This window comes from Anastrepha obliqua, chromosome 2 (genome assembly GCF_027943255.1).
Source record: "Anastrepha obliqua isolate idAnaObli1 chromosome 2, idAnaObli1_1.0, whole genome shotgun sequence".
NCBI lineage: Eukaryota > Metazoa > Arthropoda > Insecta > Diptera > Tephritidae > Anastrepha > Anastrepha obliqua.
The window spans coordinates 91,795,090-91,820,637 of record NC_072893.1 but is presented as its reverse complement, the minus strand read 5'-3'; the positions used below and the strand labels follow the sequence as shown (position 1 = coordinate 91,820,637).

The following is a 25,548-nucleotide window of genomic DNA, read 5'->3' as shown; positions in this document are numbered from 1 at the left end:
GAGGAGACAAAGCATACGTACAAAAGCAAAAACAATGGAACTTTTTTCTGGGAATTTGTTCTCACAGTATGCATTGCAAAATTTGCCACAGAATTTATGGCACGACTAAGTATCATACATGTAGTTAAACACCTTCATTGCTTGCATACCATTGAAGAAAGAGCCTGGAGTGGAATACTACACAAAGATCATAAATTTCACTTGGATTAGATAATCTGTAACCACCAATGTGGTAGGAAGTTGGCATAAGAAAACATGATTTAGAATAAAATACATAAGAACACTTGTTTATATTTAAATTTAACTTATTTCTTTTACACCAAGCAATGACACTATCTAAATCAGATTGAAGATTTATAGAGTCTGTTGTACTTGTAATCACCGAGTATATCTTTAAATCATCAGCATACAAAAGAAAATTTGAGTAATTAAAACAAATTTTAAGAACAGGGCATAGTAAACTTCCCTGAGGTGCGCCAAAGGACGCAAGAAACGAATTAGGTGACACACCATCAACATTAGGTGTGGTTTTAGGGTTTAATCTATTTTAAAATTTGAATAAAATAAATTAAACTACAAATAATTCCTTTAGATAAAAAGATAGATGCCAAACAGCTACAACCGGCATACAAACAAATGGGACTAAACTCAAAATTGGCGATTGTGGGATGCCCAAAGTTAATAACACATTTTGATTTAACGAGAAACTGTTCATATACTTATAATTAAGTTAATTTAAATTTAAATTTACAACAACTATAACATACAGTGCAATGTTTTGTTGCTGTATGCAACAAATATGTATCAAGGCTTATAGTGCAATTGTTGTTGCATTATTTGTTAGCATTCGGAGGTGCTAGTAGTAGCTTCGGCTACCGACTGCTCTGGTTGTGACGTATGCCAAACGAAGGGCGAAAACGAATACTATACCATTTCCACTTGCTGGCATTGGCCATACATTTCTTCCCTCACACTTTCGCTACTTGCCTCTTCTCCATTAGAATGAATTTTTCAATGAATTGCAGTGTATGGCCCTGCAGCTGGCTATTGCTGCTAACCTAGAGGCAGAAGCATACGTACATAACTATATTATCTATACATATGAATACAACAGAACATGTACATATGTATATTCATAAATAAGCATATATGTACAAGAATGTATATTCTGGTTATTCCGACTAGGAAAACGGCCTTCTCCGCGCCCTTTACTTTATATTAGGATATCACTGTGATGGCTATCCCTTCGTGATGCTCCAGCTGCCCTTTTCGCACACCGACATGTATGTATCTAGTAAGTAGTGATATATATATGTATATATATTTAGAAGGTGTGTGAGTGTTCTTGCGAATTATAAAGGACATGACTGACGTACCACACACTTTAAGGCAAGTTCAGAATGCAGCCTTGCTACGTACTATTCATTCAGTCACAAATCTATGTATGCAAGTACCTAAATATTAAAATAATATATTTACATGTAAAACTGTGTAAGTAGCATTTTAATATATTTAAAATTTATTTCTGATAAAATTAAGATAAATATAACTTTAAAATTAAAAAAAAAAAATAAAATATTATAATTGTTTAAAAAATTAAATAAACAAAAAATAGGACTTTATAAAAATTAGAACTTCCCATACCGGGAATCGAACCCGGGCCTCCCGGGTGAGAGCCGGGTATCCTAACCACTAGACAATATGGGACACTTATAAAAATCAAGCGAAAAATCGTACAATAAGCAAGCAGACATATGCATATATATTTGTATGTATTTATTCACGGGCGTTCATATTCTTGTTCTTCTAGCATAGCGATAGCCCAATGTTTGGCAATATTCATATATAGTATACGAGCAGGCAAATATTTAAATGTTCGCGTTGGCTTCTAAGTTTTAATTTTATTGAAACAAACAATGATGATTATCTATAAGTGCATAAAAAATATAACTTAAATTTATTTCTTTCGATTCGTAACACAGTACCTCCTCGATTTGTGCAACTAATCAAAACTTATAGTGAAGCGTTTACCAAATTTAACTTGGGCTCAGTTATAGAGTGTAACATTAGACGCACAGACAAAAATTTAATATCAGCAAATAAAAGAGGTGGTTTTCGCCGATCTCAAAAATAATTATGTCCGAAATGAGGTGGGGCACAACATTTGGGTGGATTTTAAGCTGTTTACAAGATAAACGCATTTAATCGAAAATTGGTGTGGCACAGGCTTTATAAAAATTTTACTTGCGTCATATTTCCTTTTTGGGTTCACCATTTGTACCAAATATGAGTAATTTTGCTTTATTTATAACAGAGCCATCACATTTTTATTAATTTTTTGATAATTACCGTTATATGGGAGGTGTGCGTGGTTATTGATCGATTTTGCCCATTTTCATTACCAAACTACGTTGGACGAGGGGTGCCTTTTATATGTCGGGATTTGGCAACCCTGGTGTTGCAATCTGGCAACTGACTGCTGTATCGCAAAGTTTGACATTTTTCGGCTTTTACGTACTCAGAACGTTTTGAAATACCAGCGCTATTTGTGTTGTTTACAGTAACTTAAAAGATTTATCTCGGTCCAAAAATGGAATTAAATCGTAAACATTTTCGTGCGATTATTTTTTACAACTTTCTTAACTCAGCAACATTGCATGGATGAACTTATTTCATTTTTTGGCGATGAAGCTCCATCAAGGACCAATGTTTATCGATGGTATGGTAAATTCAATCGTGGTCGTAGTTCACTCCAAGACGAATTTCGGAAAAACTGGACATGTCGCAACCGTACCACTAGAACAACGCAAAACAGTAAATTCTGAGTGGTACACAACTATTTGTTTGCCAGTTGTCTTCCAAGAAATTAGGAAAACCAATCGCCAAAGACGGATCACTCTTCACCAGGACAATGCGAGCTCTCACACATCGGCTCAAACAACTGCATTTTTGAGCACCCAAAACATCGAATTAATGGGTCATCCGCCGTATAGTCCTGACTTGGCACCGAATGACTTCTTTTTATTCCCGTACGTAAAAAACAAACTGAGAGGTCAACGTTTTTCGACACCTGAAGAAGCGCATGCGGCATTCAGAATGCATGAGGTACCTCCAATCCAGAGTGGCAAAAGTGCTTCGACAATTGGTTCAAACGCATGCAAAAGTATATAGATCTTCATGGAGAAATTTTTGAAAAACAATAAAGTGATTTTCGATGATTAAAATTTGTTTTTGTTCTCTAATCCCTACATATAAAAGGCACCCCTCGTATTACGCGTATTTGTCCAAATTTCATTGAGCTTGCAAGTTAGCATGCACGCGGCTGGAGGTCGGACGTCTCATAATTCTGAGCATTCTGTTATGCAAATATAAATACATATATATACATATGTGCATATATATCTATAACAACCTCGATTCATTTACGCTGTTATGCTAACAAAATATAATATCCTTGGGCACTAGTGCGCGCGAGTGTAATTAAATACTGCATTCGAATAATATAGTAATAAAGTAATTGTAAAATTCAATTCAATTTAAATTTAAGTTGAGTTTTGTGGTTCATAAATTTTAGAGTTTCCACCGGTCTCGGAACTGAGATACATTGTTTTTGTTTTATTCCTGATTTTATTAGTCGGTCGATAATTGAATTTTTCAAATCAACATGAATCTAAGCACAAATCTTTTTTGTCGGCAAATTTCTTAACATTTTTCATAGAGATATTTCACACATCGCTTCAATTGATAATTTTAAAATTTTCGCATATCTCTCAATAAAGCTCTTTTGTGTGCAACCATAATTTAAATAAAGGAACATTTAAAATTATTGTTATTTTATCTGTCCAACTAAATATAAAGTTGACCATTGTAAATGGCAGCATCGGGGGGCTCTACAACTTTTGATAGCCCTGTCAGATTGACTAAAGCTATGCAGTCTTGGAAGTGTTAATCGCAGAGGATTTGTAAAGTGAAACAGTATGCTCGGAAAGAAAGCGCGAAATTATTCAGCTGTACAGGTATATGGTAAAAAAAAAGAAAATTAAACTTATCAGTTAGAAAAACTAAAAGGATTAAAAATTGACAACTTCCATTTCAATATCAGTTTATTGAATCAATCATCACATATGAAATCACAATGAAATTCCACATAAGTACTTAATTGCCTAATACCTGCATATGAAATAAATGAAAACATATTATATTTGAGAAGTTCGATGGCAGAATATAGAAAAAGAATTTCTGGAAGTCGGAAAAATGAATGTTTTTCCATAAGGGATTTTTGATTCTTACACACACAGCATTTAAAGGATTCCGGTGGTCTAGAAGTTTCAAACAATCAATTTTTTTCTGCTATTTCGAAAGTATAGGCTTTTAAGAACATTCTGTAAAATTTTTGGAAAATTATTCCCAGTATTTTCGATTATACAGCCGTTTTATCAGGTAGAGTCAGATTTGTCAAGCGGCGGCATTAATGGTCACATTTAAATAGTCAAAACTTTAAATCATTATCTCAAAACTACGTTTTTTCGGCCCGGCGTTCTCAAACAAAGAAACTATTCAACCGAAATATCTGAAAGTTTTAATATGTTGCTCACAACATCAATGGCTATCGCCCGTACTAGAATCATATTATTATTTCAATTATTTCGTATATTTTTTTTTTTAACTGAAAAAAACCGATTTTTAGAGTGTCAGATAAATAGAAGAGCCAAAAAGGACTACACCGTCCAGGTCCAATTTCACGGAAGGATCAACTTGCCATTTTTAAAATTATTAAAATTAAAAATATTTTTTGTTTTTCAGTTTTGTATGTAAAAGAAGTTAATTAAAATTTAAATATCGTTTTTCATTTTTTTATTGTAAAAAAATTCCTGAAAATACCCTAGCCCACCGGGACCCTTAAGGTCTGCACTGGACGAAATACACAGATCTAGCATCCACCCGCAACACCGCATTAGTGAATTCGTGTTTCTTTATTGATTTATTCTGCGTCAAAGAAGTCAGCTTTTGTGCTAAATTCTCGTGATTTTCGAAAAGATTGGCTCTGCATTTTCTTTTCGATAAAAAGAAGCTAAAACTGATCGAATACCTGCTTTTAAGAAATTACAGTAAGACTAATTGGTGAAAGAGCGTGTAGGGATGAAAACTTCAAGAGCATTGATTTTGATGTCGAAAACCGGCATAGGTTATGTTTTGTATTCGGTGGAACGAACTCAATGTGATATATTAAACCTCAGTTACAGGGCCACAATATCAAGAAAGCAACGACAAAGTTTTTTTCCAGCAAGATAACGGTCGGCTTTATTTAGGAAGAAGAGATATTTCTCTTCGTGCTATACACCTCTGACGTTGCCCCATCCGACTATCATTTGTTTCGATTGCTGGCAAATGCTTAGCTCATCATGGTGCGGAATTTATGAGCGTTGGGCAAAGCTTAATTTGCAATATTGATGATTTACTCACCTTAGAACAAAAATCGATCTAAAAATCTAACTATTGTACAATCTTCCTGTGCATAGTTATACAGGGTCTTTCAAGTTCGAGTTCTTTTTTATTAGTGTTTGGTTTGGATGGTTATCACAGTCCAATGTCATCTCTTTTAATAGATGTTACGTAGACACTCTACAACTGAATGAAAGGAGTTATATTTTCCTCGCGAGCCGATAAAAATAAAGATGTTCTACTGAATAATGGTGGATCTGGTGAAAAAAAAGTGAAAGCTTAGTATTTGTAAGGAATACTCGTACAGGGTAGTGTAGGGGATTGTTCGTAGTCAAAAGGCAGATAACAGATCAATGTTACTGAAACTTTGAAGTATGTATCTTTTGTATTTGCTCCTAATTAGACCACTTCTTATAGATTCGGGAATTAAGTTAAACAATTGGCTAATGCAAAACAGTCGGTTGGAAAGTATTGAAAAATAGTGGGAAATGCAATTGGGAAACTCTACCCGTGTTTTCGATTTTTTACATTCTTAAAAATGAACTTCCATTTGCAACAAATACAAACTAAATTTGGAGTTAAAAATGGATTCACTGGTGCGAAGATGGGCAGACTTAGAAATGTTGAGAAACTGTTTCAGTACTCTGTTCGATGATACTCTAGAGAAAACAGCCGTTTACGAGTGGCATGAACACTTCAGAAGAGATCGTGAGTATCCATAGAGGGTGACATAGATAGAACGTAGTGGCAGGACGTCGGCATCTCAAAATGTTGAAAACATTAATAAATTGCAGTAAATTGTTTGGGTTTGCGCCTTGTTGCTGCAAAGTTGGTCCCAACGATCTGAACTTCATGCAAATAAGGGTCCGCGTTAATATCGTTAAAAACATGACTTCCAATGCTGAATTCGACTCAACAGTCATCAAACGCATCATTACTGCAGACGAGACGTGACTCTCTGTAATTTTTATCTGTTTAATCGAATCAAAAAAATTTACGTTTTAACTGTCAACGTAATAGGAAAATTAAGGAAATTAAATATCTTGGGCTAATCCTCGATAATAAGCTCCTATGGAAATCACACGTTGAAACAAAGGCATCCAAAGCACTGACAGCTTTCTGCAAACTGAAACACAATGGGAACTGGTACGGCCCCTGTCCGGCATTGGAACACAGAGAAGGCATGGACGTCGATCCAATGATTCTCTCCATGCCCCTTGACTCCATGCCATCAAGAGTCGTACTTGAAAAGAGATACAGTGTAGTGCTACCAGAGGCTCAGTTGTGGGAAGACTCAAAAAATGAGCCCGGCAAACACTGTTTTCGCATTTTTACGGATGGCTCCAGGACCGAGCATGGCTCCGTGTTTTTGGGGTCTACGTGGAATCCAGCGGGACAAAACTGCACTTTGCTCTTGGAATGCATGCATCTGTGTTTCAAGCGGAGGTGAATGCAGTTCAAGAAGCGATGAACTTTGTTGTGGAAAAACGATGGGGAGGCAGATCTATATGTGTCTGCAGCGACAGCCAAGCTGCGCTTATGGCCTTAGACAGCCCTCCAACCACATCAGGGGTAGTCAAGTCCTGTAAATCCAGGCTGAACTATGTCGGTAAATATAATAGCCTGATGCTAACATGGGTCCCGGGACACGTGGGTATCGCGGGCAACGAGACCTCTGACTCCTTACCTAAGGTGGGCTCTGGGCCAAAGAAGTTGGCGGCTATCACAGCCACGATTAGCAAATGGGTAACTACCACCCACAATCCAGCTTGGCAGGCTGAGAGAGGCTGCAGATGGACTAAACTGATGCTATCTGCCATGTCTGATCGACTGTCGCAAACCCTTCTGTCATTAAGCAGAGGGGAGTGCAGACGGCTGGTTGGACTGATGACGTGCCACTTTCTATGGGCAAAGCACATGGAAAGGTTGGACATCTCAGACAGTGTACTCTGCCCAGCTTGTGAAGAGGAGGATGAGACGGCGGACCACTTCCTGTGTGTCTGCCCCGCCTTCGCTCGAATCAGGTTTGAGGTCTTTGGCACTGATGTGTTAAGAAGCGCCCATCTTGGCTCCTTGGCACCACAAGATCTACTCAGATTTCTTCGGAGATCGGGCAGATTTAAAGAAAATTAAAAGGGAAGCCAAGTGTAGTACAATGGACTTAATTAATGTATGAGTGCTGCACTTGCTAGTTGTCCCGACAAAAAAAAAAAAAAAAAAAAAAAGGGAAAATCCAAGACGGTCACAGGATAAATTTCTAACCCATTACTTCGAACGAAAGTTATCTTTAATGCTTCTTCTGGAGTACATATTAAGGTACTTTAGGCCTCTTTTTTTAAACTATGTTAATCGCATTACGAACTCAAGGAACCATTTCGACAAATGCCAAATTTTAAATCTCATTTCAACACTCTCGAAATATCGGACTCGCTTTTCGTAGAAAAAAAAACTATACTATACTCCTTCAATAAATGATTGATTGTATATCTCTAGCTTTTTATTCAGCCGATGGATATTTCTGTAGTTGAAAATTTTTAGATCTCGAAGCTTAACCAACTTCTGCATTCTTTAGTCCAGAGCCTAAATAAAAGTAATCTGTACGTCATGCGCACTACCCCCATGCGCCATGTCGGTAGAGCGGAAAGAGCGCAACCGTTAGGCTCATAATTGTTATTAATCTTATTATTACATTATTGAGCCCCTATTATGACATTTGTCAATAAAAGGTTGATTTCAGATTAAAAAAATATACTCAAACTTTAAAGAAATCAAACCTTAAAACAATGCAACGACGACTACAATCAAAAATCTTAAGGACTATCACAAACGTAGGCTGGTACATAACCAATGACGATATACGCAGGGACCTTAAAATTATATTTATTGAAAACGTTATACGAGAATGCAAAACAAATCATATTCATAGGCTACCAACACACACAAATGAGGAAATGCTGAATATTCCACATTGAAACCTGCAAAAACTAAGACTAAATCGAATAATTCCGACAACCCTAGCAGAACTATCTACTTATACATCATCCCTACTAATATTTTATAAATGTGAATGTAAGTTTGTTTGTTACGCTTTCACGCCAAAACTACTTAACCGATTATTATGAAACTTTGTACACATGTTTTTGGAGGTGTTAGAAGTAAAATAGGATACTTCTTATTAAAAAAAAGGGTCTCGAGCTATAGGTCAAAACGTGGACCCGGGTAACCTTCGGATGTGTATATACAATATGGGTATCAAATGGAAGCTGTTGGTGAATGCTGTAGTTCAGAGTATTCTTCATGCCGCTCCGTGACTAGGGTCTCGAGATAGAGACCAAAACGTGGCCCTAGAATGTGTTTGTACAATATGGATATCAACTGGAAGCTGTTGGTGAATGCTTTAGTACAGAGTATTTTTCATGCCGCTCCGTGACTGGGGCCTCGAGATATAGGTCAAAACGTGGACGCGGGTAACCTTTGGTTGTATATGTACAATATGAGTATCAAATGGAAGCTGTTGGTGACTGCTGTAGTTCAGAGTATTTTTCATGCCGCTCCGTGACTAGGGTCTCGAGATAGAGACCAAAACGTGGACCATAGAATGTGTTTGTACAATATGAATATCAAATTGAAGCTGTTGGTGAATGCTTTAGTACAGAGTATTTTTCATGCCGCTCCGTGACTGGGGCCTCGAGATATAGGTCAAAACGTGGACGCGGGTAACCTTTGGTTGTGTATGTACAATATGGGCATCAAATGGAAGCTGTTGGTGAATGCTGTAGTTCAGAGTATTTTTCATGCCGCTCCGTGACTAGGGTCTCGAGATAGAGACCAAAACGTGGACCCTAGAATGTGTTTGTACAATATGGATATCAAATTGAAGCTGTTGGTGCATGCTTTAGTACAGAGTATTTTTCATGCCGCTCCGTGACTGGGGTCTCGAGATATAGGTCAAAACGTGGACTCGGGTAACCTTTGGTTGTATATGTACAATATGGGTATCAAATGAAAGCTGTTGATAAGTGCTTTAATACGGGGTAATTTTCATACCTATTGATGACTAGGGTCTCGAAATATATGCCAAAACGTGGACCCGCCGTGTCTTTGCCCAGCGAAGCGGGCCGGGTTTGCTAGTTAAAATATATATCAACTATCACTCTTATGTGAACCTATTTTCCGTTCTATGCCATATAATTCTTATGTGTATTTATCTCTCTTAAGGGGTTATATAAGTTAGAATTTTCAATTTTTTTTTTTCTTAATGTACATATATTTATTTATATATAGAAAATTTAATATTTGAAAAGGCGTTTCCTATCCTATTGCATGTAAAGGGATTTTCAAACTTTAAACGCCTTTTTCTTAAAAAAATTACTCGAAAACGGCTAAACCGATCAGTCTCAAATTTTAACACGAGCTTCTTAAATATATTTGTTTGTAATTAACCAAAGATTTTTTCTCACCGATTTTTTTTTTTTTTATAAACAATTTAAGGCCGACATTTTGTCAAAAATCGGTTTTTTTGAGAAACCGCCATTATTTAAAAAAAAATTGTTTTGTTTATTCCTTCGATTAATTATTAGATTTAACATTTAACTTAAATGAAATCTGTGTGGTTTTTTAATTTCAGAGGATCTAGTTCAGAGATATAGTGGTCACCGCAAAACGTCGATTTGAGAGGAGCTCCCGGAGATCAGCTGTAGCTCCTTTCCAAATAAATATTTTTACTAATACTAAGTCTTAAAATTTAGTTAAACATCAATAAATTTAAAAGTTTTCTCAAAAAAAAAATTCTGGATACTCGCTTTCTTTCGGCCTTCTATCTCCTTAAGCCGTAAAAATATTTTCAGTAATGATTTAATGTTCAGCTTATACTCTACAATTATTACAAAAATTACTAAGCGTCGAAATTTGACAGAAAAAACAACTTGAAAGGCCCTGCATAAGTGAATACTACAAATGAAATTAAATTATTTAAAATTGAGGATTATTAATTATTGCTACCAATACAAGGTATTTCAAAAATTAAGCCTAGATCTCAGTAGTGAATAAATCATAGACGTTGCCTTTTTATGTAATCTTTGACATTTGCCAAGTACATTTTACAGGACAGAACAACGCAATAAAATTATTAAAGCGTAAAACAAATTATTATTAAATCTAAAAAATTAATACCTATTATGAAAATGGTCAATCTTTAAGAAAAACTAGTTGAATTCGTAGATTGGTGAAAACATTTGAAGAAACTGATTCTGTTAAAGATAGAAAAAAGGCTGGCAGACCAATAACTGGACGTTCTATTAAGAGTTTTTCTGGCGTAGTGAAAAGTGTTGCTGAACAATCTTCAATATCGATACTTCGACGTTCTCAGCATTAGGCATTCATGATTGGACTATTTGGCGAATTTTACCTCACGCATCATGGTGGGCATTTAAATGATGCTATCAGAAAAATATCAAGTAAAATTATTTTTATTAATTTTCTTTCTCAGACCGTTTTTGAACTTTGCATTTGGGTCATAGTTGAACAGCTTATGCGCATTATGAAGTCTAGAGTGTGCTATAAATAGTGGGAAATAGGAAAAACTAAGATTTTTTAGATTAAATTTAAGCAAATATTCGATTATAAGTGACGAATGAGAGTGGTGGCGCGGCCTGGGGGCTGTGGGAAGGGAGTTCCATCATAAAAACATGCCTATAAGCTTCATTGGGTGAAAATATGAATTTATAAAAATTTTAATGTCATTTGGTGTTATCGTTTCGTAGTGATGCGCGGACAACGTACAGACAATTCACCTTTATAGTATAGATTTATTATAATAATAATTATTATATATCCCATAATCGACCAAGTACAAAAGCATTTACATTTTTTTGTTTGTTTTTGTTGTTTGGTTTTTGGAGAACAAATTTTTTGTATTGGTTTTGCCTTATAATCGTGATGTATTATCGGTTTTTCTAGGATCTTATACTTACTTTCTACATCTGTATTTCATTCAGTTCGCGCGAGATCTCCCATTATTTACTAGATTTTCCATAAAACCAGGAGCACATTACAAATTTTAAATTGAGTATTGCTCGGATTTGTATGTAAATGTAAGATATGAAAAGTATAAAATGTAGCGGTTCGATGCCATACAAGTGATTCATTTTGTGTATTTTGTAGTCATTATTAACGCAGTGCAAAAATGCAAGTGTTATTTAATTTTTTTTCTTCACACTCCGTAGTTAACACTAAGTAGGAGGGAACAGCAACAACACACAACGACTACACGTAGTTGGCTGCCAAAACGTCAGCGACGGTGCCATTATTTGTTGCTAAGTTTGGTTTGGTTTAAGCGCAAAGACGTATCACCACGTGACCATCGCAGCAAGTCACAGCAATGATTGCGGACGTGTGTGAGGATGTGTCCAGTGTGTGAGTGCAGGTGCATGTGCGTACATTTGGCGGTGTGTGTGTGTGTCAGTGTATGCGACCCCCATTGCAGTTGCACATTTTGGGTCGTATTTCAATTGGCTTCTGTCGCCACGGCTGACTTTTTACAACTACGTCTTGACAACTTACATACCTACATAGCACTTGCTTCCACACATAGGTAACTATATTACATATGTATGTGATTATGTACGCAATTGAATTGGCATGTTCTCTCAAACTTCCAGTTCAATTGTTTGAGGGTGTTTGGCCCCCTCTTTTCAAGTGTTCGAATGATGAAAATGAAACAAAAGAATAATATGAAACGGCCTAAGCTGAAAACTTACATGAAAGTAGAAATAGTTACATATATATATATATATATATATATATATATACATATACATATACAAATATTTGCCTATCTTTTATAAATAAACCAAGCTTTATTAACATTTTCCTCATCCACAAGCATATTTTAAACAATCTCACTTAGGTATAATAAGAAATAGTAGCATTTGGGAAGGTAAAAACCGATATAATTAATTTGGTTAAATAACAGTTTTAACAACTACCTTTTATAAATAAACCAAGCGATACATATTCTCCCGATCCCATCCCATTTCCTATCTCCTTAACAATTCGCACTTATTGTCAGCTTCCGCTTGAAATGTGTCATTGGAAGCGAATTAGGCACGAATTCCTCTAACTTAATCGCCGCTCATATTCGCCGGCAGCAGCGATTGTGTCACAACGCACGCCACAATTTGCCATGGCTTCCACGACCGAATTTTAATACCCTCGATAATTGTCACAGAGCCGTTTGAAGGCGAACGGAAGAGGTTGTGAGTATGTAAATAAGAATGTATGTTTCACTGTGTGGAGTGAGGCGTAGTGAGACTGTTTACGTACGACGTTAATATGTTTTCAAAAACTCACTGCATGAATTTTGTAGGCTTTCATTTGTAGTTGCAGGAAAATAATGAGAACTCAGAAAAGGTATAGAAAGAGTATTTTTTTGGGAAGAGAACAGGGTCCTGAAGAAGGTTATCGAAAAATGTTTGAAGACTTTCATAGTAGAAGATCCGATCCTAGTATTTCAAACAAGTAACTATCTCTCTTGATTTAAGAAAAAGTTGTTTTCTAATAGCCGAGGGGCAAGCAATAGCAAGCCTACGAGTGTATTTCTGCCATGAAAAAGCTCCTTATAAAAAATATCTGCCGGTCGCAGCCGGCTTAAAACTCCCCCTTCATTTGTGGAACAACATCAAGACGTACACCATAAATAGGACGAGGAACTAAAAAACTAAAAAACACCTAAAAAGGTTGTCCGCGCCAATTATATATATATACATATATATCTCTTTTATTATCTCTTTTAGGTTGCTAAGGAAAGTAACAGAGCTTTTAAATATGGATATGTTATTGAAACGTTTGTAAGGTCGGTAATCAGTCTGAAGCCAGTTGTGTTACTACGATGTTAGAGAGTCTCAGATACTAACTCAAGTACAGGCTGCTGTCTAATCCCCTACCCAGTTGGCAATGGCAGAGCCTGAAACTACTTCTAGAAGTACTCCTAGTCCATTAGTAGATCATAGGCCTTCCGCTCCCCTCGGTTTTTATGTATAAAGGCTACGTAGTAAGGCCATATACCTGCCTTTCTTTGAGAAGGGATTCCATATAGTCCTTCCTACGAAATATTCTAGATCTCCACATAAAATATAAAGTAATTTTAAACTAATATATATTTATTTATTTAAGTCTATGATTACAAAAACTTTACAGACTAAATACTATACATGTATTTACTTATATTTATTTCAAGCCTTGAAGTATTGGGAGGTTGAATTAGTTTTAAAGGTGACACACAGATGGCGCTATTTATCACTTTATCGCGTTGGCAATACTGAATATATATTCATGACAAAGCCTCATCCCTAGGCTTTGTTTATCAGTATCTGTCATTTCGCTGAAGTATAAACAACGCAGTGTTTTCGTGCTCCGAGTATGTCAACTTTCGTGCCGTCGAAACGCAATTTGCGGGAAGCTTTGCTTTTCTGCTTCAATTTTGGCCAGCCCAAAAAGTTCGAGGACGCGGAATTGGGGGAATTGGTAAACGAGGACTCGTGCCAAACCCAAGAAGAGCTTGCTGAATCATTGGGCGTTAATAAATCAACCGTTTGCAAGCGTCTAAAAGCGATGGGAATGATCCAAAAGCAAGGACATTGGGTCCCGTACGAGTTGAAGCTGCGCGACGTCGAACGGCGATTTTTTACGTGCGAATTGCTGATCGAGCGACAAAATCGGAAGGGTTTTTTGCATCGGGTGGTGACTGGCGACGAAAAATGGATCCACTACGATAACCCAAAACGCAAAAAATCAAGGGGTTTGCCCGGCCACGCATCAACGTCGACGGCCAAGCAGAATATTCCCGGCAAGAAAATCATGCTCTGCATTTGGTGGGATCAGGTCGGCGTCGTATATTTTGAGCTGCTCCAACCGGGCGAAACAATCACGGGGGATCGTTACCGACTGCAATTGATGCGTTTAAGCCGGGTATTGAAAGAAAACGGCCGGAAACGGTAAAAAGGCACGACAAGGTTATTTTGCAACATGACAACGCTCGGCCGCATGTTGCTCAACCTGTCAAAAAATACCTTGGAACGCTTGGCTGGGAAGTGTTACCCCACCCGCCGTATAGTCCAGACATAGCTCCCTCCGATTATCATTTGTTCCGGCATATGAGTCTCGATTTGGCAGACCAGCGGTTCTCCTCGTACGAGGCTACCAAAATATGGGTTGAGTCATGGATAGCCAAGCAGCGGCCAGAATTTTGGAGAAACGGCATCCGGAAATTGCCCGAAAGATGGGCGAAAGTTGTAGCTAGCGATGGCCAATACTTCGAATAAAATATTTTGTACCGTTTTTTCACAATAAGGCCCTAAATCTTCGAAAAAAACCTTTAAAACTAATTCAACCTCCCAATACAAAATATTCTTACAAGCTACACAGCTAAAATTAATGTAAATATAGATCAATCTTATAATTAGCACAAATATTAAATACATTAGCTAAGATAAAATATTAGTGATGTGGCGCAGAGAAAAATGTTCGCAAATATTTAGTTCAAGAAGGCCTTGATTTCGTGAAATCAAAATCTCAAGCATTGAAGATTAATAATGTTAAAGATAACTTAAAAACCTTGAAAATACAAAAATAGCAAACAATAAGAAAGTAAATGTAAACTGTGGCAGTTTGTGCTTGAAAAAGAATACATTTGAACAAGGAGCTTCCAATTCAGCCTTGTAATAAGCTTGGTGAAAAGCGCAAAAACAGGCAAATTGTTTAAGTCATTCTATGAAAATGTATGTATGTCAGTAGGGATTTGATGCAGGAGGCCTCTTGCAAATGCTAACTGGTTTTGTAAATATATTATATTTCACTATAGATATTTATAAAAATGATAAGAAAACATTTCTGAATTCAAAAAACTATATAGAAAACGTGCTAAATTCTAAAGATCGAACTGGAGTTTCACTGTTACTCAGACAGCATTGCAAGTATACGATGGAAGGGCCCATCAATCGGTGTAATGCCCAGGAAAACATGGTCTGACTATGTAGAAGACCGCAGTTGTTCGGCTATGGTCGACCGACATTTCAATTCTAATCGCAATTCTCATAATGCGCCACAATCCTGGATAATTCATTTTTTATTTCAAAACGCAAACTCTTTTATTTCGATCTGTCAATTCTTTATTTGTTAACTATTAAAGTGTCAGAGTATTTTATACAATGGAAAGAACCGAATATCGTGAAATGATAAACATCTTTCTTCATCATCATCGTTTGCTTTAACTTCTATTGAATTCTCAAAAATGTTTGATTTGAATGATACTGAAATTACTGAAGGAATCTGCTAATTTATATAAAAATGTACAAAGAAGCGTGTTGAAGATGTCCAAAAAGTGCAACAGCACCAAAAATCATAGAAAAAGTATCAGCTTGATTCTGCAGAATCTGCCCGAGAGATTTTTCTATGCTCCCTTTATTCCAATCATGAAAACAAAATGTAGGAAATTGTTCCATTTTCTCTTTTCTCACATCACAAACCAACTTTGAAAAAGGGAAATGGAGTTTTCATCAAAAGTACATAGGTATCACATGTGTAAAAAAGGAAACTAGCTTTCCGCCAACAAAGTGTGAGGAAGTCCCCCCATTGTGGAAAAACATCAAGACGCACACCACAAATAGAAGGAGGAGCTCGGCCAAATGCCCAATATATATACATATATACTATATAAAGTGTGAGTGAGCTATACACAAAAATGTAAACTTTTCAATGGAATGAAATCCTAAAAATTTGTTTTTATATCAAAAATTACCGACAAGAGTCAACTAGAGTTATGTAAGCATCATGTAGATAATTCCTGAGCTAAATAAATAATTACATACATAACATTAGGGATAAGAACAGGAATGTTTTGGTAATAAGATTTATGTTTCTTGAAAAAGTTTTATTTATTTAAATATGTATTTAGTATTAAAACAGTGCAATAATAAAAAAATAATTTTAGTCCAATAACTATTTCGTTAATTTTTTATTAATATTATATCAAATTCTAGAAAATTGGATTACCACTTTGAGGCTGATAGAGTACTTTCTATTTCTGTTTCTTATTCTTTGGATCGTTGCTAAGTATTGGGCTGAGGTCAAAGCAATTTCTTCTGCACTATCGCTAAAGAGGGTGAGAAACCCTGTTTCTCTTTATTCAAAATGAAAGCATATGCTATGTAGCGCGTAGCTCAGATTTCTCTATTCTTCTGCTTTACCTAAATTTATCTACTTTGGATATAATTCCGTTAAAAAAATCTCAACCACTTGAGCTGAGGCTTTATTGAACGTTTATTGGACCAAAGATACATATATCCCCATCTTTTTCGGTCCCCGTTTGCTCTTAACATTCAGCAAAGCGGAAAGCTTCACTCAGTTGCACTTTAGACCCATCTAAGAAATATTGAAAAGCAGCAGAAATATACTTAAACAGTTTTTATCAAACCTGTAATGAATTTATGGAAACTTTAATAAAAGATATATTTAGCACCCACGAGGATGGCGAAAATGCCTTCTTAAAGCTTTTTGTGTCTGTATCTGATGCCCCAACTCAGCAGTTTCTTCATCTTCTACTATTCAAAACTTATATTATACATTCTTTAATAATTTTATTTACTTTCTCTTCCTTTTTTATCAACTTTACTTCAAATAACTCAAATTTTCACACAATTCACACCACTTGGAACTATCAAAAATGCAGATTTCGGAAATTGAAATTTCCAACCCTCAAAATTTTCGGGAAATATCTTCTCCCCGGGAGTTTAGAATTGGAGGATTTGTTTCTTGAGGAAAAATAAAACTGCGAGAATACATACAACTCCCCGGGAATAGTTTTTATTGAGCTGTATTTGATATTACTTCTGAAGATCTAAGTTTGGCTTAGAGAGAAATTGTCTCTATTCACTATTATTCACTATTGTATTTATTAGGGGTCCTTCAGAAATGACGCTTAGATGTCAGTAGTAAATAATATTTAGATGGTACTCTTTTTCACGTCTTATTGGCATTTGTCAAGTAGATAGATTAAAAATGGTCTATGTGCGAGATAGAGGATCAACCAAGTCCAACCAAACCTAGCCTAACATTCATATTTGCATACATGTGGTCAGGGCCGTAGGGAGCATATCCGGGCCCCGGGGGAAAATTGCAAATGCGGGCCCTTTCCAATTATGTCTAATTCATATAAATACGTATAATCTCGAGTCCGGGCCCCTCTGAAAACTCCGGGCCCGGGGGAAAAAGTACCCGATCCCCCCCCTCTCGTCAGGCCTGCAGTATATATCTCTGTTTACTTTTTCTCTATGAGAATAAGTAAAAAGATCTAATATTATGAGGTGATTTCGGAAAGTAAATAAGCCGCATCAAGCATTCTCCAAATACCATATTAGCTGAAAAAAATATATTTCTTAATGTCACTTCTGTAAACATTCTTATTAATATAGTTTGTCAAAATTTCAACTTAGAATTCGTAACGGAAAAGCAATATAATCCATTTCAAAAAAGAGATGCACCCTGTAATCATCAAGGCTTCACACTTACATGGGAATATTAGTTGGTAGCAACTTTGGTAATTCAGTATTTGTAATAAGTAAAAGCTAATGTTATTACAACAACTCATACATTGGGAGGTTCGATTTTGTTTTGGTTTGTGCTGCTTCGGCGATTCGTCAATTCGAACGGTCTTCTTTTGTTAAAGCAGCTTTAAGGTATTTTAAAATATACGCGCATAAACAAAACAACCTACAAATGCAAGTGCGCTAACAGCTAAAGCAGTAGTGAGCCGCACAGTGAGAGGGCGTTTAAGTGCAAAACAAATAAGAAAAAAAGCAACAAACACAACAACAACAAGTAGTCAAATGCAATAGAGGCAGCACGCCATGTTTAAGGGGATACTAAGAGACATACTTACATGCACACACATATATAAGGACTTTGATGTGTATGTGTATGAATATAGGGGGTGTTAATGCATTTACTCCCATGAAGGTGTATTGGTATGTGAGTGTACAGCTTTGTTCTCCACAGCGCTACCTTACACCTGCCCAGCATATTTTTTTCCTGTTTGTTGCTGCCCATACCGCCCATTGCGGTTAACATTTAGAGGACTGCTTACCGGCCAATAGGCCACCATTGACGAGGTATAAAAGAAGAATACCAACGTAGACAGTGCTTCAGTCAGTTAAATGTTGTTAATTATACACCAACTTTGACGCGACCGTAACGGCTTTTCGACGCATATTTTTCGAAAATGCAAATGCTAAGAAAAAGAACAAGCAAACGCTGGTGCAAAGTGTAAAATGAAAACAATCAGTGGCAAGTGATATGTAACATAAATAGACACGTATCAATCAATAGAATGCTGTGACTGTGAGTGCGTTTCATGATTGAAAAATTGTGCTAAAAGTGGCAAGTGAGAGCGCACAAATAAAGTATACTCATATAAAGGATATTCGCATTGCAATTACACTGAGGCGAATTGCAGCGGTTGAGCAATGGACGATAGTGGACGAAAGAACATTTCTATTGCTATTAGCATGTTAAAATTAGCAAATGCTTTCATAAGAATATTATTGTTAAAAATTATATTTTCACAGAAATGTTAGTTTCGCGTCTATTGCTTGCCTCTATGGCGCTTATATTTGTACATTTTTTTTTTTACAGAAATTCACTTTATTGCATTTACGTGAATCCATAGTAATGCCAGTGTAGTTGTTGCGTGTGAAGACTTAGTGGGAAGACGAAAGCCTATTAAGGATTTGGACGCCTCAGCTACTGACCCACCCACTCGTATATAAACGCGCACAGTTGATGAAACTTGCTGATCGCAGCAAGTTCTAGTTACTTGCATGCATACACACCTATTTACATATATAGATATGTTAATAAATGTATAACCAGACTGGCTGAATGGGGCTTCAGCAGCTTTTTTATTTTTTGTTTTTTGTCTCCGGCTCTTCTTGGGATTTATGTTTTGAATAACTTCGCCTTGCCGTTTCATGTTACAGATTTAACCTAAGAGTGATTTTTCCGATATTTCAAATAATTGCAATAATTTGCTATGCAACAAAAGGACAAAAGCCAAAACAGTGACACAAAGCGTTTGTAGAATAAAGCGAGGTAGTATGGACTACCCCGTTATTTGTAATGCTGATAGTAAAGTCTTACTTTATTCACGTGAAATTTCTTTACCTACTCACGACTGCCTGAATACGAATTAAGCGTGCAAAAGTGATTTCTATGTAATGTGTGCAATTTATGTGCGACTTTTTTGTTAAATTCTGGTGGCTCATAATTATTTTTGCACAGCACTTTTTGGAATTAGATTCTGAATTTATTTTGGAATAAATAAATTAGTTAATAAGGTAGATAAATATATTTCGGTACTATCAAAGGTTAAAATTTCTTAAGCATAATCGAGATTTTAATCAGAATGAGTTAATTTATCAACGCGTAAGGAAAACAATCACTATCCGCGATATGGTCCATTACTCGTTCTCCCCATAATCGGTTTAACATTACCGACACAAACTGTTGATTATGCATTGCCTGAATATTTAAGGTGATTGCTCGCACAAGCAATTCCTGCTATCAAACTAGTTGGCCCAAGTTACCCTTGAATTTCATCTCGCTTTTCTGAGTATTTAGCTTTCTTCAATGTATCAAATACATATGCATGTATGCTATATGTACATATGCATGTATGTATTTTTCGTTTGGAGTTATTTGTTGTCACAAAAAAATTTGAATTAATTATTTTTTTTTTGTAGAGTACTTAAATCGTTTTGAATGGAAAGGGCATTAATTGGTGGTCCATATTTGTTTCCTTTACCCTATACTTGCAAACTACTAAGTTTTGTTTATTTCCTAAAAGAAACAAGGCGACAAAGTCACACATGCTCACATACCCAGACACTTGAGGTTTTATTCACACGCTTGTCGATTACCTCCTCTCGCATGCAAGTGCACACACGCACACACACATACCCCTTTTAGAACGCACATGTTCATTTGTATGTGTATGTGTGAGTATTTTGGAATCCTTAACATGTGCTCTACTTATAATTTATTCAAAATTATTCGATTTAATTGTGTATTCAGAACTATACTTAGAAGTTCTTGCATATGCACACACATCTGAGTTCAACGTATTAAAATGAAACTTAAAAAGCGACCCACCACACAATTACGTTACAATTTTCATTGAATTGCATACTGAGGCTATGTACAATATATAAATAAGCAACTTATTAAACTATGAAAAACATATATAAAGTACATATGCAAGTATGTGTAATATAAAACTCACTCATAATCACACAGTTTCCCGGACGAGCTATCGCCCCTTAAAAGTTTAATAAAAACCAATATAAGTCAAAAACACGAAATTGGAAAGTGTGGTCTGTGGAATTTTTGATATCATCTTTTTAATGACATATATACATTTGAATCGATGTGAACTGGTACTTATTGCAGCTGCTGGCCACTGCACAAGATTAGATTATGACTCTTGTGCGTGTGACAGCGGCTATTGTGAGATACCGAATGCCAACCTTAACAAAAGTGCTGAAAGTATTTCAAGTGTAATTAATGATTTTCCTGAAGTGATCGACTAATAATAATCATAATAAATACAACGTTTGCGCTGTTGCCCCACCGACAGAAGGAGGGCAGTCGGTATGACATACGGATCATTTTGGTACTGGCTCTGGGCCAAGGAAGGCGGAAGTTGCTTAAACGTCGAAATGTAAAACTGTTCAGCTACAAACAAAAGGCTCATCAGCTGAAAAAGAAATTATGAGCATACCATCGCCAATCATCAAGTGAGAGAGGACAAGTAAAAAGCGAGTCGGATATATCAAAAGTGCTAGATTCAGAATTAGAATCTTGGCATATGGACCGAGTGATTCATTTAGCTTGTAGTGCAAATAATATTATAATAATACATGACCAATTTGAGCTGCTTTCGGTCTAAGAGTTTTATAAATAGTTGGTCTGGAAACCTAGGAGAACTGTTCCCGTTCTCATACGGTTTACTTAAAAGCGCAGTGCAAAATGGATTGAACAGGACTGAAGACAGCTATCAACTATCTATCGAAATGGTAAATCTTTCGCTGGTGTACGCTAAAATTTCATGACTTTGCGATGTATAGAGTAATAGCTTCTTTCTGAAGTGATAGTAGATAAATGTTTTTGTGCCATTGCATAGACAGTCATTGGTCCATTTTCGAAGCTAAAAACTTCTTTTCGACAGCATAATCACGAGGGGAGCCTTATGCCGCTTTGGTCCTTTGGTTTTTTTTTTTCTTTGGTACTCTTAAATTTTTTTTATCATTTTGAAGGTATTTTTTATATTGCAGCCATTGCATTTCATTCATTCTGGCAGGTGTGTAGATGTTATTATACATTTCAATGATGTGGATAACATTTTTTGATAATTTGCACTGGTCTGGAAACGTGATGAAATGGCAAACCGTCCTGAATAGTTTGACAGCTGAATGTCATTGGTGACTTTGACAGCTGCTAAAATTTTGCAATTTGAAAAACAGTCACTGTTATCTGGCCACCCTTTAGTTAAGAACACAATTAGGTATAAATATAGTATATAGTATTTTAATTGTATTATATTGTTTAAGGTTTCGAACATTTAATTTGAAATTGTTTTACTTTCACCTAGGCTTTAAATACCACCTTGATCAAAAAGTTCTTGGAAAATATTCAGAAAATTCCAAATTTCATACGGGTTTATTCCTCAAAATTCATACAGGTTTATTCCTCACAACTGATATTATCGCTGTAAAAGTACTCCCCATCAACTGTAACTCACTTATGCCAGCGTTTGATTCAGCTCTCGAAACATTGTAACTCTATTTCAAGTATAACCATCAGAGCCGTCTTATATTTTTCCATAACCTTTTTTCCTTTTGGATATTAAAATACGTTTCCCGTAGTAGTAAAATAACAGGGCGTCATATCAGTTAATTTGCTGTCTGTTGGATGGTATTCCTTTCGTCAAAGATTCAAGGATGGCTCTGTGCGATGGTGCGTTATCATAGAGCAAAATCCAAGATTCCCACAAATTATTTTTTTCGTAACGTAAACGTCTCATAATGCCCAAATAATAGTCGTTAATAACTGTCTGACCGTTATAATTTATAAAAACCGTGAGCATCGCTTTCTTTTTTTACTGAAAACGACGTGGTTTTTTTGGTATTTGCTCATTCGGAGCTCTCCACTCAATCGCCTGATGTTTGGATTGTGTGTAGTAGTCCTGAACTCATGTCTCGTCTCCAGTAATGATGAGTGGGATTCAGCATTCGAAATCATTTATTAACGCGGTCCTTTTTTTGCATGGAATTCAGATCCTTTGGGACCAATTTTGTGCAAAACAAAACCATAAGCAATGTTTAAATCCTCTGCCAACACTCTAATGGTTAATAGTTAATTTGCAGTTATTGATAAACGTTCCTTTCACTTTATTTATGTTTTCATCACATTTCGATGTCAACGGTCTGCTACCACGTTCTCTCTACGTCATCCTCGATGGATACTCACGATCTCTTCTGAAGCGTTCATGCCACTCGAAACAGTTTCTCAACATTTCTAACTCCATCCATCATCGAACCAATGAATACATTTTTAACTCAAAATTGAATACAAAATCGTTGTTGCGAATTCAAATCCATTTTTAACACGCTTTTATTAGCTCAGGTTGTATGTATGAATGTATGTAACGGAATCTTTGAGCTTAATTTTCACTGGCTTCTAAAAATCTGATCGACTTGGAATTTTGCACATCTATCAAGGACCGATGACAATGCAATAATTTGATAAAAGTTTTCCATTATCCTTATTAGGATTGCCAGGATTAATATTTTCTTTTTTTACTACTGTGGGCAAAAAGTAAGGTAAATTTGGTTGCAAAATGAAAAATCTTTATTTATTTTTGTAAATCAGTTTCTCAGGCTCCCTCCACGAAATAAGTTCTTCATCCCGATTACGTACTGCATAGCTTTAGTCTCACAGTCGATAAGAAAGGAATTAAATATATCACGAATATATCGAATCATTTATTCACTGACTGCAATGATAACAATAATTTTCATTCATAATAAAAAATAGTTTAGTGCATTTTGCTTCACTTTCATAACCTTACATAGGTAGTTGCCAATAGAATGATTGTAATATTTACTATATCAAGCATCCCACGCTTTTAACTCTAATTTGAATTATTCTATTTATATATTAATTTTTGTTATAATTCTGTTCTGAGGTAGTTGACTATGACTGATCGTTCGATTTGCTATTACTTCATTATAAGTCCTTTTGTCATTAAAATTTATTTTATACTTTTTAGTTCGATTAGCAATAAAAGCGTGTTTTTTAGTCTTTTAAACTATTTTTTTTTAAATTGTAAAAAATCGAAAACACTTGCAGAGGTAGATATACTCAAGACGGCGTAACTTTTACAAATGTCAAGCAATGGTGATTTTGTTGGGAATATTAATCACAATGACAATCCAATAAACAAAAACACAGAACTCAGATCACCTTGCGTTTGCTTCCGCAACTTTTTAACCAATGTACAATAGTAAATACCTCTTAAATTAATATAAAATAAGGAAATTATGTAGCTGATGGAATCATGATTCACTAGCCGTTGGCAGAAAATGTTGTGCTAATTTTTTATTGCTTCTAAAATTTACTTCTATATGCGACACTCGCGAAGTGAGCCGAAGGAGCCGTGCAGCGCAGCTGCAAACCAGATATTGGAAGGGTTTTGACAACAAAAAACCAATTAGATACAACTTTTGATAGACTGCATTTAACTGTAACTGAGTAGAGCTTAGGGTACAACCCACCTCCCCTCGGCTGTGACATCATTAGTGTGTTGTTTTTGGCCAAAAAGTCGCGCACAAGCAACGATGTGTGAGCAGGGGCGTTATCGTCATGCAAGAACCAATTTTTGTTCTTCCACAAATCCGGGCGTTTCTGGCGGATTGCTTCGCACAAATTGCGCATAACTTGCGGATAATATTCCTTATTGACTGGTTTACACTGTGGCAAGAACTCATGTTGCAAAACGCCCCTGCAATCGAGGAAAACGGCAAGCGAAACTTTTACATTCGACTGAACTTGGCGCGCTTTTTTCGGTCTTGGTTCGTGTGGCAGCTTCCATTGAGATGATTGAGCTTTGGTTTCCACGACATAACCATAAACCCACGATTCGTCACCAGTTATGACCCTCTGGAGCAAATAAGCAATGTTCATGCGATGCTGCTTTTGGTCGAAATTCAGCAGTTTTGGTACGAATTTTGCGGCAACCCGTCTCATGCCCAAATCATTGAAAAAAAGGTCCTCAGCAACTTCTCTAACGGTGATTCGACGATTGGCCAATACCATTTTCTTCACTTCATCAATTTTTTCGTCTGTTGGCGTCCGGTACGCTTTTCGTCGTTCACATCTTCTCGGTCCTCTGAGAAAATTTTGTACCACCGATAAACGTTGCTTTGGTCCAAAGTAGCTTCTCTGTATGACACAGTCAACATTCGGAATGCATCTGCGCACATAATTTTGCTTTTTGAATAGGTAAAAATCGAAGACGAGCCGAAACACGTGCAAGCAAAGCAGCTGTCAACAATTAACTGAACATTCAAAATGGCCGAACTCGTCGGCATGAGTGAGAGACATGATTATCCACATATCGCCAAAAAAAATCGAAATTCGAATATACGTAACCTGCGAAAATTCAAAATTCGCGATACTTTTTGAGCACACCTCGTACATGTAGGAACATGAAAAAGTCTTATTCCGATTGTTCGGGACTTATCTAGAATCAGAAGTAGACATTTTTAATAAAATGAGCCGGTTTTGCCAAATAAACTTTTTGCCGTTCTATTTGAAATCTTGCCTACTTTAGAAAGTGAGAGTGTGTTTTTTTGTAGCTTAAACGTTGGAAAGTTTCTACGAGCATGTCTAGGAAAGTTTGAAAGCTTACCAAAATTGTAAGGAGGCGCTGAAGTTTTTTATATATTAGTAATCGTATTTATAGTCTGGTTTAACTCATACGCAGAATATACAAGT

General features: G+C 36.1%; 1 non-coding gene across 1 annotated transcript; it reads right to left on the bottom strand.

Moving 5' to 3' along the window:
- Positions 1-1,635: 1,635 nt before the first annotated feature.
- On the bottom strand, positions 1,636-1,707 carry Trnae-cuc (transfer RNA glutamic acid (anticodon CUC)). The gene has a single exon. It is a non-coding gene; the product is annotated as a tRNA-Glu (tRNA).
- Between the last annotated feature and the right edge of the window lie 23,841 nt (positions 1,708-25,548).